Source organism: Cydia fagiglandana, chromosome 11 (assembly GCF_963556715.1).
Source record: "Cydia fagiglandana chromosome 11, ilCydFagi1.1, whole genome shotgun sequence".
NCBI lineage: Eukaryota > Metazoa > Arthropoda > Insecta > Lepidoptera > Tortricidae > Cydia > Cydia fagiglandana.
The window spans coordinates 843,857-859,681 of NC_085942.1; the positions used below are offsets into that span (position 1 = coordinate 843,857).

Consider the following 15,825-nt stretch of genomic DNA (forward strand, 5'->3'; position numbering starts at 1 on the left):
TATTTCTACTCAGAATCACGAGCTCATTCGATCCTAATAGAAGAAAATGTGTTGATTTTTTTTTATACACTTTTCATTTATACAAAGTATAAGAGAGCTTTTACAAGCTCGTGTGGTGAAAAACTATTGATCATAAAAATTGGTAAATTAGAAATAAACTTTGTATACAACTTAAAATATTGCACACCACTTTTTAATCAGTTGTGGTTTTAGGTAATTTTAGCTGAAAGGTAAGATTTTAGTATAATAAACTTTTGTTTCGTTAAAAGTTGTACGAGATTTATCGTTTTAATTCGTCGTGTTTTAGATATCTATCTATTTGAAATAGGTAGCAATTTTTTAATTTATTTTGGTAAATGTTTACAAATAGTAAGTTAACTTTACACCGGAAAGTGCCCTCATTTTTGCTCTGTTTAACTTATAATTAATTAGGACCTGTATTCATGGGGTTTCTATTATTTTTCTTTACTGTGTAACATTAATCTCTATCTGGTTTTAAATTACACGAAGTTTGAAAACTAATTCTTGCTGGGATTATTGCGCGGTTTATAAAACAGCGTAAACACTGCGGTTACTGCAGGGACATATGACCTTTTAAAATGACTATTTCGCAAACACGCATAATCGGAATATTAGGTATAATTTAAGATTTAGCTTTCCTTTTATTTCACTCCGCTGTTTAAGTAGGTATTTATTTATCATTTCTAAGCGTCAGCAACCCTAGCGTTGCACACAGGCGAAAAATCAATAAAAGTCGGACAAAACCAAAAAACATCTAAGTAGCCCCAACAGGCAAAAACCAATCTTAGCGGGTAGTCCAATAAACAGTGCACGCTACTCGCATAATCATTTTCATGTTAGAGTCATCTACGCGACACGTTCTCATTCCAAAGTTCGACTTGTTCAAAGGCGAATATTTTAGTGCTCTGCGAGTGTTACTTATGTGCTTACTTATTTATCGTTTGCTTCCAGAAAGTTGTGATTTAATGATGGATACCCTTCCAGGAGGTAATAACCTAATTACTAATAGTTACTTTTGATAGCTATGCTTGCTTGTTTATTATAAAAAAAAACAAGTGTAATGTCTTGTATTTTTTGCACATTGTTCAACTTCACCAAGGAGAAAAGTACAACTTCCTGATAGATCTGGTTTTGATATTATCAATTTTAGAAACTACAGAACTTGGATTTTAACATACAACCATTATTTTATGCGACCTTACGCGACATTTTAACAAAATTTTCATTTTAATCGATGACTAGTTTAATCAAAAATGTGACTAAGCGACATTTTTTTTAGGCAAATGGCTATGGAAGACACTTTCAAGAGACTTTTAGTGTCTTCCGATCCTTATTTAACAGGACTAAGAAAATTGGGTGGTAAAAAGTCGCTTCCCAAGAAGCTTCGCTTTTAGAAGAAGATATTATGATCAAAATTTAATAAAATGTCATAATATAATTGTAATTTTGTTTTTATTAGTTGGCAAACCTGCATTAATACGATTTCCATAATAATCCTGAATGTTTAGGTTTTGTCCGACTTTTATTGATTTTTCGCCTGTGTGCGTTGTGCCGGTGCGCGTGGTGCGGGGAGCGGCGCGTTGAAGGTCACTCCATTGTATTTTTGTGTAGGTATCAAAACGGTAGGTATTTGCGTTTTGTTTGAGAGATAAGTATCTGTTCGTAAGAACTATTATGTAATCTGTGACATAGGTACGAACAAGAATATCTTACTAATACGGCCCCGACACTATCATTAGCAATGACATGAAATTTCATGACGCTCCAGCGTTTGGTCCATTCAGGTCATGACATTCCTAAATCTCCCCACACACTTATCAGTATTTCTATCAGTATTTTCATCATTACCTTTCACGGGGAATTTTAAGTTATTATTTTCCTAGCCGTTCTTAGTTATGTTGTAGTGTACGTTTTGAAGAACACAAAACCAAGACATTATTCAATCATCGATTCAAATATTTCTAACCTGTCGTAATTATACTATGTACTGTGGCAACTCTATGCCCGATGAGCCAGAAAAATGCAGAAAAAGAAATAGTTAATTAAAAAGAATATTTATTTGTTTTAACCCTTTCGTGCGTGCGTGCGCCATTGCGCCATGACTGTGTGAAAGATTGGTAGTTAAAAAATGTATCCAAATATTTTTTTTATTCTTACCACGAACCGGGAATCAAACTATTCTTAAAGTACAATCAGCATCATATACTATTCAAATAGTTCGGTACGCCATACATACCTATTATATGGTGTACCGAACTATTTGAATACTTTGGATGCCACCTACTATACGACGCTGACTGTACCTACTGGATTCTTCTGTTATGTAAGAATGTATACGTATTTGGTTAAGAAAAAAGGTACCTGATATGTAGGGATTGCAATCCGGTCCGGCGGATCCGGTAATCCGGCCAGATCCGGCACATTTTTCACAATACCGGATCCGGCAAAATTCAACGGATCCGGTCTCGGATCCGGTAAAGTGAATCAAAGCGCTAAAATATAAAATAACAGCTTAAAACACTGCTAAAATTTAAAAGTTCTCGCCAATATTCTAATTTTCTCGCTCGCAAACAGCAACACAACAACTTGTTTGTTAGTTGACGTCAGTCTTCTAGCCGACGAAATATGTGTAGTCGTAGCGTTGAGATTTCCGTGCACCGTAAGTACTCGATTGGTTTATATTCAATTTATTGTGTTGTTTCATTGTAATTTAATGTACATGTTCTTTCGTTTTATTTTGTACAAACCATTATAGCCTACTTTAAGGCACAGGTTTTTGGGGTATCCGAAATACTAATACTTGTACATAATTATATTAATTATTAAAAAAGTGGTTAGGATTTTGGTGATTAAAACTCGGGGTTTCTGCGGTTGACTTGACGTTTAGTAAAAACAATATCTGTGGAGGTTCGAAGTAAGGAGGTATAAAAAAAGAGTCCGTCATAAAGCAAGTTCGAACGGGATAGTCTTATATGGAACATTCAACCATAAACACTAACTATTCATTCTCAATTAGTCATAAAACTTTTTAAGCTTTACAGGCCTGATTTAGTTAATAAGTATGTTTTATCCTTCTTACAAATACATAAGTCAAAATGAGAGATAAAGACCAAAACGAGAAGATCAAAACTATTCATAGCTAATTCAGGCCAGTAACGCGTTTATAAATACATAATGCCATAAACCAGAGAGTTTACTTATAGGATAGATGCATACTTACAACATGTTATTATATAAGGCCATATACAGAATATACAAAATAGGGATGTTGACCATATTTTAAAAAATATATTGAACTCCATGCACGAAATAAAACGCAAAAGGGAATATTACGCAAAAGTCGGCGTAGGGTCCACTAGCAAATTCAGAGGGTCTACTTCGAAATGCGAAAATCGAAATTTCGTTATCAGTCTTAGAGACGCAAGAGTGATAAAGAGACAGAAAACGAAATTACGCGGTAAGCCCTCAGTATGTGCTAGAGGCGCCCCCTACGCAGAGTATTGCGTAATATTATTATATTTCCCTGAATAGGGAATATTACTCGAAACTCTGCGTAGGGGGCGCCACTACCACAATCCATCACAATCTGGGGGTCTACCGCGAAACACGAAATTTCGTTATCTAACCTCTCTTTCACTTTTCATCATCATCATCCTCACTTTTGCATATTCGAACGATAAAGAAGCAGATAACTAAATATAGATTTTCGCGTTTCCCGGTAAAAATATAATTAAATTGTTGTAAACAACATAAAATAAAAGGTTTTTAATTTTTATTTCATGTATGGAAACTTTTAGAAAGGGACAGAGATTTTCTTTGTGCATCGTATTCTGCATGTTTTCTTTTTTTCTTAAGAGTCAAGTGAAAATAAACTTTAAAGCAATGATAATAGAGTAGGTATACTTCACTTATTGATTTAAATGCCAGTAATGACTCTTGTTAGTATAAAACCTTCTTCTAAAGTACTTTAAATGACGGAATGAGGGATTAGAGTGATGCGCTCCACTCACTATCAGTATAATGTCATTATTTTGACATTTCTTCAAAAATATTAAAAATGTTTAATAACTTCATTATCGTCCATCATTCTTTCTGTCATTTCTGATTCCATCATTCTAACCAATTCACTGTCAGTATAATGTTATTTCTAGTATCATTACTTTGACATAACTCCAATACTGACGGAAATTATTAAAATAAACTTCATTACTTGCCGTCATTCCTTCATGACACTCCCTACACTATCACTAAAAACGTCATTCCGTCAAAGTAATGTCAGTATCCATGATAGTGTCGGGGCCGTATAATATAGCGGGGGTTGCTAAGCAGGTCAGTTGTTCAAAACGTCCTAGTTCAAATGCTAGTAAAGGGATTATGGACGCACGCGGATGCCATTCAAGGTAACACGCCTGTGCACACCGGCTGCGTGTGCGTGACGTCCACGTGCGCATTGTAATATACAGATCCTTATGAGAGACGGCACACCGCTAGCGTGACGTGTGCGTGTGCGGCTCCAACATCTGCGCACGCACACGTGCACGTCACGCACACGCAAGCCGGTGTGCACAGGCCTAACATCTGTCGCACGCGTCCGTCCGCGCCAGTTAGCGTTGCATACCATTTTTCGTTAACCCGCTCCCTGCAACAACGCCAGCTAAAAAATAAATAAAATAAAAATGAAATCATTTATTTACCAATAAACTATGGTTTACATATTTACCAGGGGCCCCCGCACTAGGTGAGACCTGGCCGCGTAGCCAAGATGCCAATCGCTTACGCTTCGTAGCGATCGAAACGCAACTGTCACTGTCGCGCTAATACGGAAGAGTGATAGAGAGACATAATACTTTTCGCTGTCGAAGCGATAGCGATTGTACCCTTGGCTAGGCCGGCTGTATCGCGGGGAACCAGTTAGATTTGTACAGTACGAGTAGAGCTGGTGGACGCCCTCAAAGATCAAAGAACATTGCCACTCGGTATACCTGCAACCACTAAGGCCCACTTGCACCATTCCGCTAACCCGGGGTTAACCGGTCAAACCTGGAGTTACCATGGTTACCAGTACAATTTGACACTAGGTTAACGTTTTAACCTCTTAACCCCAGGTTAGTGGGATGGTGCAAGTGGGCGTAAGTCATCATAAATCTTAACGCTTCCCTCCGCAAAACTCTAATAAATAAACATTCACGCGTATTCGGGAAACGAGATAATCACAAGATCTAGAGACGATATAGAGATCAACTAGATTTACAATAGATATCGACTAGATGTGACTTGGATATCTAAGTCATAACTTGTTCAAGAGGACCTCCAGAATCGCGGAAACGTCAAATTTGACATATCTAACTTACAAATGACTATATCTTCTCGATATCGTATCTTATTCATCTCTAGATGATCTCTAGTGTTAAAGTTAGAATAGGGCCGAAAGTTTGGGATCGGATCATCATTTCCGGCTCTTAAAATATTAACCCTTTCGGAACATTTCTTGATGAATTTCAGCGGGGGCCCATTCTGGTATAACAATTGTATATGGGTTTCATATAGTTTTGATACGGTGTTGACCGTGAGCGGCTCATGCTAAGAGTGACATTCCATTTCCAACTGCAGCTGCAATACTGTTCATTTTACTATGGAAACGCGTCGCTGTCATTGTCAATTTCCATAGAAAATGAACAGTATTGCAGCTGCAGTTGGAAATGGAATGTCACTTTAATTGGTGCTGACGAAATCCAATCAGGAGTTGTCTCACATGCTATCTCGCTCGCACTAGTTGATGTGCGTGAGATGCCTGATAATGATAACACTATCAGGTCGTATCAAAATCAGTTGAAAACCATGTCGATTTTAAAAGCTTTCATTTAACTACCCATTATCCGATTGAGCTGACACTTCACAAACCTATTTACATAATAAGTAAATAAGTTGGGTGACAATGCAATATTATGGTGGTTGACGAAATATAAAGTGAGCCGATCTCTCGAACAAGTTTGAACAAGATCGGCTCACTTTATATTTCAACTTTACGAACGACCTGATTTGATTACGGACACAGGCGGTGGGCATTCGAACTCTCAATAAAACCACGCAACCTAATTGTGTTAGAGTTTGTTAGAATTATCTCAATGAAAATTAGTTGCCTGTTGTAAGAAAAGTAGGTACAGACAACGATAAAAGCTTCGAAAGCGAATTTATTTCTGACATAACAGAATCAGCTTCTAGTTGTACTTCAATGTTGTTTGATTTCAAAGATTATCAAAGATTTAGTTACAAAAGGAATTTACCTATTGAGCAAAGTTTAGAATTTATAAACAATATTAAACTTAAAATTAATGTTACGAATTTGCTTTTAGATTTAATTAATTTTCCACGTTCATTTCATCTTTAGCACAAACTTATTACCTACTTTTGAAATGCTCTAAACAATGGTCTAAAGCTTGAAAATCAGGTATTTGTGCAACAAGAGAGCAAAGTTCAATCGTTCGTAATTTTGGCTCACGCAGCGAGCAAAACCACATTTTGGTCACTTTTTTAAGCAACGAAGTACCCCTGAGTTCGAGCTTCCGAGGTGATAAAAAATTTATCTAAAAGCATTTGTAATTCTCAACTCGAGTCCGGGAAGTAAACCGACTTAAACGCTATTAAAAAATAAAACACGAAAGTACAGTTACCCAAACAACAGAATAGTAAATACATTTAAAAAGAGCTAAACCCTCCGGAGTCTCCGTTTCACGACATTTCCGCCGTCCGTCGTTCGTCGGCAAACAACGCTTAAAGCGAATTGTCTATTGTTATTTTTTCTACGCTGTAGTGAATTTGTACGACGTATTTTATTATTGTGTTCTGCTTTCTTTGCTAGTTTTAGGACCCCCGTTAGGGAAACGTGCCCAGTTTGTCTTAAACTACTAGCTTAGTACGCAAAACAGGCAAGCTTTTTTTAATGGTACTTATTTCGTCAACTGTAGCTATTTATAGGGCCGATTTTTATTTTGTTGTCGGGCTATTTTTTCGTCACAATGTATATACTCGTTAAAAAAAGCGCTGGTGGCCTAGCGGTGAGAGCGTGCGACTTGCAATCTGGAGGTCGCGGGTTCAAACCCCGGCTCGTACCAATGAGTTTTTCGGAACTTATTTACGAAATATCATTTGATATTTACCAGTCTCTTTTCGGTGAAGGAAAACATCGTGAGGAAACCGGACTAATCCCAATAAGGCCTAGTTTACCCTCTGGGTTGGAAGGTCAGATGGCAGTCGCTTTCGTAAAAACTAGTGCCTACGTCAAATCATGGGATTAGTTGTCAAGCGGACCCCAGGCTCTTATGAGCCGTGGCGAAATGCCGGGATAACGCGAGGAAGAAGTATATACTCGTGAAATACTTAAATATTTTTTTCTTTTTAAGCTACTTAGTATTTTTTTATATCTTACAAACAATTACAACCTTAATTTCTAAAGGTACTCACGCGAAATTGGGTCACTAGGGCTTTGAGAGCACCCGTTTGCGGAAAACATGCACCGCCATCATTTAATTCCGCGCCATACAAAATATCCGGTGTCAGAGGGGGAATGTATCGCATTTGTAACAAAGTGAAATTATGATAGAAGCGTCATCTGGCGAGTTCGTATATTTTAAGGTATATCTAGATGAGTTAGGTAGTTCTAGATAATACTTAAGTCTTGTACAGTCAAGTGTAAAAATATCGGTGCACAGATCATACTCAAAAATATCTCCCAATTAAGAACTATAAATAATAATAATAAATAAATAAATGAATATTATAGGACATTCTTACACAGATTGACTAAGTCCCACAGTAAGCTCAAGAAGGCTTGTGTTGTGGGTACTCAGACAACGATATATATAATATACAAATACTTAAATACATAGAAAACACCCATGACTCAGAAACAAATATCTGTATCATCATACAAATAATTGCCCTTACTGGGATTCGAACCCAGGACCATCGGCTTCGCAGGCAGGATCACGACCCGCTAGGCCAGACCGGTCGTCAAACTATGGGACATATTTTTGAGTAAATTATATGCACCCACACACTCGTAGCGGCTAAATGCACACCCAAATATGAGTTTGCAGATTTATTTTAGTCGCTGTCTATTAATATCAAGCGTGACTTGGAAGTATGTATTTTGCGACAAAATAACATTACTAAAGAATTCACCGACAGGCTTGGTGGCTTGGTGGCGTGTCTATTATTGTATTGTTCTACGGTTTAGTCCATTAGCGCGTCTCTTCATAATGGCAACGTGTGATGCGGTCATGTTACTCATGTTACACACTAATAACACAAATGTATAATATATCGTCGGATGAGAATACGTTTTTGCCATACGCCACGTACATGGTTTGCAGGAGAGCGAAAAGAAGCAAAAAAAAAAATTCTGAAAGTTTTACATTTAGGAAATATTGAACGTATATATCATTTAGGCATATATGTTTACTATTTATAGTACCAAACAAATATTGTGAATACAGTGGTAATCATGAAATAAAAGCATTTTTATTTTTGCCATATCCGTTTTGATGAGTAAATGTTAAACGTATACTTAATGTATGATATGACACAAAACTTGTGGATATGTCACACTTTTGTGATAATTTTCTGTTGACAGAGTGTAATTATCCTATAGTAAATATCGGATATGGCACAACATTTTTCAAAAATTGTTTTTTTTTAAAACCCTTTAGTGTCAATTATAGCATATTTTTTGGTATTTTAGAAATAATTAAAAAACGATTTTCTCAAAAATGGATATGGATGGCATAAACGTATTCTCAGCCGACGATATATTAATGTTACCTGCCAGTAAACTGTATAACCCACTGCCGTATTCGAACTTCAAGATATTCACAAGAGACGACACGTACTAGATCCATTCTAGATACGTTATAGTTTAGATATCAACTAGTTCTCTTTTGCAGCGCAATTCGGGCAACCAATGTCACTTTTACATTAGATAGAGTATTTAAGATTATCTATTAGATGTGAATTGGATCTCTAAATTTTCTACGTCATATCCTGTGGGAATTTCAAGTTCGTCGTTCAAGAGTACATATCTGCAGAATGGCGCAAATGTCAAATTTGACAGGTTATATATAGATCTTAAATATATCGTTATCGTTTCTTGGTGATGTCAAAAAGATATCTAATAGATGTCTATTTCAAAATCCGAATCGGGCCCCCAGTGTTTTACGAGTACAGTAACATCTATACATACAATAAGTCATTGTTCCGAAAATAGGTATAGAATGATGAAATATTACATATCACGAATATACACCCACGTTGATCTAATATTCCATTAACTAGGTAGGTTAATGTTTTTAACTCAGAAGATTTTGTCTCCTGAATTTATTGTCCTTTATATGGAAACCTTATAGTCATTTATATATAGGTACAGTCAACTGTAAAAATATGTTAATTTTCTTATTTAACCCTAACCCACGTAAAAAGGTCCTCCTTTTATTTACAGAACTATGATAAAATCATTACTTACATGCCCACAAACTGTTAACTATTGCCCACAGGGGAGAAAAATGTACAGTTCGCGCGAACACGCTAGTTTTCTCTCCTGTGGGCAATAGTTAACAGCTTGTGGGCATGTAAGTAATGATTTTATCATATCTTATCTTAATTCACTGTCATAAGAGTAATGGGACATATGTTTGAGATGATTTGTACACCCATATTTTTACAGTTGACTGTGCATTAAAATAATACATCAAACAATATAAAATATGTAGGTATATATTTTTATTTCACACTTTTGAATATATGTTGCGCGTTTAATAGTCGGTACTTAACTTACATTTATAAAATCCCTTTTTTTGCTACTTTTTGCTCCTCATGAACAAGACAAATAGTGAATTCACTCTGGGCCCGATTCGGATTTTGAAATAGACATCTATTAGATATCTTTTAAACATCACCAAGATACGATAACGATATGTTTAAGATCTAACCTGTCTAATTTGACATTTGCGCGATTCTGGAGATACTCTTGAACGGTTTCCACAGGATATGACTTAAAGATCCAAATCTCGTAGCCGATTTCAGCGTTTTCCCGCTTTGTATAAAAAAGCGACTACGAACAGAAGACCCGCTGAGCGGGTTCCTAGCATTCAAATGTTCTAGAAGCCTAAAAACTCAACATACATATTTAGTTTCTAATTTTGTATGTAGAGCTTCTAGGCTTTTATAGGTACTTAGTAAGTTTACACTCTTTTGACCTTAATCTTCTATTCACTAAGAACTTTGCTTTTAATAATAGGTCAGAAAGATTAAAACTATTTACCAATCCATTAAAAGTAGGTTATATCTAGATAAAAAGCCGTCTCGATGATATTCTCGCAGACCAAAGCTGGGCAAAGTCGTATCGTGATAACGCTCCAACTTTGTAACTTTGCCCTTTACGAGACTTGGGCATATTATGAGCATACAAGTTTCGCTCGTATCTTTTATATGTGGTTAACATACTTATAAATAATGTATTGGATCCATTGAAGTTTTTGATGTAGTTAGAGTTGTCCGTGCTAGTTACAGTAGATCTATGTACAGTCAAGTCTAAAAATATGGATGCATTTAATTACTCAATAATATGTCCCATAGTTCTTAATTCGCTGACAAAATAGCTATACTATCGCTCCACTCACTATCAGTATAATGTCATTATTTTGACATTTCTTCAAAAATATTAAAAATGTTTAATAACTTCATTATCGTCCATCATTCTTTCTGTCATTTCTGATTTCATCTTTCTAATCAATTCACTGTCAGTATAATGCCATTTCTAGTATCATTACTTTGACATAACTCCAATACTGACGGAAATTATTAAAATAAACTTCATTACTTGCCGTCATTCCTTCATGACACTCCCTACACTATCACTAAAAACGTCATTCCGTCAAAGTAATGTCAGTATCCATGATAGTGTCGGGGCCGTATATGGGACATATTTTTGAGTATGATTTGTGCATCCATATTTTTACACTTGATTGTACAGTCAACAACAGAGCTATGAATACAGGCAAAGTGTCAAAAATTTGTATACAGTACTTTATTGCCTGTACATTAAGGTCGTGTATCTTTGGCACTTTGCCTGCATTCATAGCTCTGTTGTTGACTGTACAAGACTGCTTGTCAAATATCAAAAGTGCGCGAAAAATCGGGATAATAGGTAGTATCGAAAACTCGATTGCGTAATTTATTTGCTATTGTAACTAACAGTACAAAAATGAGACTCATGGTAAAAATAAAATAATTATTTTGTAATCAACTAATGCTCAAAAAAGCTTCCTATTTAACAAGTATCCAAGAATACATTTGAAATATTAAATATACTCAGTTTTTGGTTATTTTAGTGTGTATTTTTTTTATTTAAGTAGGTGCAACAGGAATGCTGCCTAATATTTACTCGGCAAAATGGCCTAATAGGCCGAATACCGGATAGTTGCCTAATAAATGTTCATTGCATCTCTAGTAACCTTATTCTCGTGTACAGTCGCCATCAGAAATATCTGAGCGGCCAAGGTGTTCACAATACTTATCAGAACGCGCACTCTAACGCCTTGACAATAGAGGCGTGCTCAGATATTTGTGAACACCTTGGCCGCTCCGATATATCTGATGGCGACTGTACTAGAATATAGTTTCTCACATTCCTGGCTTATTATCATGAGGTACACCCACAAACCCTCATGTTAGCGTCCGGCGAGTCAATACAGTCAGCAAACAAAGACAAAACAAAGTTAGGCGAGATTTGCGGACGCTACTCGAGCGAATAACAATACAAAACTATATAAATATACGAAGTTGGCCTTTTCGCGCATGAAACTACAGAAAAGTGTGAGAAAATTATTGTACACAGCAACTAATACAGTAAAATTATACATTTTGCGTTTGCGTCAAATCCGGTAGTTCTGATTTTTTGCAAGCTTGTTTATGATGTTGGCCCAATGAATAATCCAAGTTTGTGACCTCGAGCGCCGAACGCAACTTTGTCAAAAATCGAATAAACAGCAATTTTTTTTAGATTTGGGCGATTATAATCCTAAAGTACTAGTTTTTGATAGTAACTTCCTAGGGCGTTTTTAAAGTAGAATAAATTTGCTACAATAAGACACTAGAATTGTCTCTGTACATATAATATTTTCCGAGATAAAGCCTTTCAAAATTTTATAATTTTACATCAGTTCTTAGCTATAATATAAGGGTTATGTAGGTAATTTATATGGAATTCATCACCGCCACGTTCTACAAAATATTTATTTTCCAAAAAAAAATGTATGAGTGCCTATTTTGCTAAAAATATTTTTTTTTGGAAAATAAATATTTTGTAGAACGTGGCGGTGATGAATTCCATATAAATTACCTACATAACCCTTATATTCCTCCTCATTTGAATAATTCATACGAGTTGAAATTGTAAGGGATTTGTCTTGGCTGCGTCATTTATAATCGGTGACTGGAATTCATGAGCCCCAAGAAACTCCGGGAAGACCGCAGATCACACACACTAGATGAAACATGGGCATTTCTATTTAAGGGCCACTTGCACCATTCACTAACCCGGGGTTAACCGGTTAAACTATGGAGTTACCATGGTTACCAGTACAATTTGACACTGGGTTAACGGTTTAACCGATTAACCCCGGGTTAGTGGAACGGTGCAAGTGGGCCTTAAAGTCGTACCTCCAACATTTGTGTTAAAAATGCATGGGAATTGGTTTTTGTTGTGAATTATTATTGCTTGTTAATAACCTTGACTTGTAAAAGTGCCCTTCTGGCATACTTGCTAAATCAATGTTTAAGTTATGATAAACAGTTTAATACAAATACACTAGTGTAACTGCTTATTTCAGTCGCATATTCATTCATTCTTTATTCAGGCAAACACTAAGTATAAGTTTACAGCTACAGCCAAGACACATATACTGTTAATACATATGTAGTCAGTATCACAAAATTAATACCCTTGTATTACACACATTATACACTTTTCGAACTATCTCTAGAATAAAACATACATATTATGTACCTATTACTAAGTTACATAATATATGTGTGCGCGTATACGAAAACTACTTAAGTATTATCTTTTACGTTTACTAATGTGTTGCAGAAAATTGTTTATTATAATTTTTTATTGCATATTACTTCGCACGATGTTATTAACCAGAAAATCCTGACCTAACCACTTATAAATTTCTGCCAAATGAATATTATACGAAATGACTAAGTGTATTATTTAGTAGGTACTAAACTAATTTATCATTCGACTGAAAGTTTTTCTGCGCCACGTTCTGACAAATAATTTTCGGCCAGATGAGAGTAACCCCGGGATCTAGAAAAGGCGATCTCCAGGAATACATACAGAAACGTGGAGAACTCTTTGCGGTCGGATTTGACTTAATACCTAATTATACTTTCCGCGAGTTCGGATTAGTCTCTTCTGAGAGGTGTCGGTTTGAGGAAATGTATGTTTCGTGCAATTCATAAAAACTCTTTTTTAAGGGAAACGAGCAAACAGACCGCTTGTTGGTTATCAATTAACGTTGCCAATGGACACCTGTAACACTAGGTCTGCAAGTGCGTTGCCGGCATTTAAGATGCGAGTACGCTCTTTTCTTAAACTTCTTATCGTCGGAAATATAAATAGAAAACAACTAAAACGTACAAAATTTTGATATCCCTACATATAGCTATAATATTTACTCTTTATTATTTATTTATTTATTTTGTGATTTAAATCAGCCAACAAGGCCCATATAACAATAAATACCTTACAGACTAACATACGTATGTATTTTATGTAATACCTTTAAAATAGCAATAAAATTCTAGTTATAAACAATAATTGCTCTTTTATATACTCGTATATACCTATATCGAGGATCTCGATGAAATTTGCTATGCTTATTGGGGTTTTATGAGGCGATAAATCGATCTAGCTAGGTCTTATCTTTGGGAAAACGCGCATTTTTGAGGTTTTATATGTTTTCTCCCAGATTATAAAACGTAAAATTAAACACACACACACACACACACACACACACAATTCTTTATTGACACGTTATAGGGTTACTCTGTAGGTACAGGTAACAATAGGTGGCCTTATCGCTTAAGAGTATTTCCTTCGATTATTATTTAAAATAGATATGATATACATATGTAGATATATCATATCTATTTCAGTGACGGCGCATCAAACATATCCATAGGCAAACCGGGGCTAATTTGGCTTACATATTTCCTTTACAACTCTGCTCAAACGTCCAAAAACATCAGGCAAGCCGGTGGGAATCGGCTTTTGTGGACACGACGCCACTGATATCTACCACAGAATAACTAATAGTACTACCTATCTACACCCAAATAATCTTTAGGTATATCATATCTATTTCAAATGATATTTTTCTCACTCTCACACACGACGCAATTAGAAACCCATCGACATAATGACAGTCCATTACCGCCATGTTTTCAACTTCATTCGATAATTGTCGCGTGACACTTGGACAGCTCTGGTAAATTGATATCGTCCGTCATTCCTAAGGGGAACCAATTTAAGATCGGTCGAATGAGACGAACCAATTTATGTGCAATTATTGAAAACCAATTCGTTTCATAGAAATGATTCATTCAAATACTACATAAGCTGATGATGACCATGATGATGATGATGATGATGATGATGATGATGATGATGATGATGATGATGATGATGATGATGATGATGATGAAGCTAATAATACCTACGGTTTTTTAAGTCACGTATTTTTATTAGGAACGCGCAACATGTTTCGGAGAGCCTATGTATCTCCATCTTCAAGCACAAAAACGAAAACCGGGGCCCACCGCAAGTCCATTACCGCCATGTTTTCAACTTCATTCGATAATTGTCGCGTGACACTTGGACAGCTCTGGTAAATTGATATCGTCCGTCATTCCTAAGGGGAACCAATTTAAGATCGGTCGAATGAGACGAACCAATTTATGTGCAATTATTGAAAACCAATTCGTTTCATAGAAATGATTCATTCAAATACTACATAAGCTGATGATGACCATGATGATGATGATGATGATGATGATGATGATGATGATGATGATGATGATGATGATGATGATGATGATGAAGCTAATAATACCTACGGTTTTTTAAGTCACGTATTTTTATTAGGAACGCGCAACATGTTTCGGAGAGCCTATGTATCTCCATCTTCAAGCACAAAAACGAAAACCGGGGCCCACCGCAAAAACAAAAGCTCGAAGTTCTAAAGGAAAATTCGAAAAAAAAAACAATAACCTCATTGTTCCGTTTAACAAATAGAAATAGCTAAGGGTCAACTCTGGTAGTGCCGAGAGTTCGACTCGCTAAGCCAGCAGCTCAGTTAATAATAGCGGAAGCAGTTATAAAGTTGACCCAAAAAATTTTTATTAAGCTATGAGCTTCATCACATATGTTCCTTGAGTAATTCTAAGCATTTCAAGCCTGGGAGCCAATAAGAAATGTGTGTCTACTCGGATTTGTAATGGATTCAAAATTTCAACCCCTTTTTAACCCTGTTAGGGGATGAATTTTACAAAACGCTGAAATTACTTTTCCTGTCTTTTAATAATATCCCCAAATACAAAGATTCAAGTCCCGCGTTCGAAAATTTTTTTGATATCCATACAAACTTTCAACTCCTTTTTCACCACCTTAGGGGATGAATTTTCAAAAACGCTGAAATTAGTTTTCTTGTATTTTAATAATATATCGTTTTACGAAGTTTCAAA

The 15,825-nt window shown here is 35.9% G+C and overlaps 1 protein-coding gene across 1 annotated transcript in view; it reads left to right on the top strand.

Annotated features, from left to right (window-relative positions):
- The window catches only part of LOC134668629 (uncharacterized), a 347,587-nt gene that overhangs the window by 262,321 nt on the left and 69,441 nt on the right, over window positions 1-15,825 (top strand). The window lies entirely within an intron of this gene.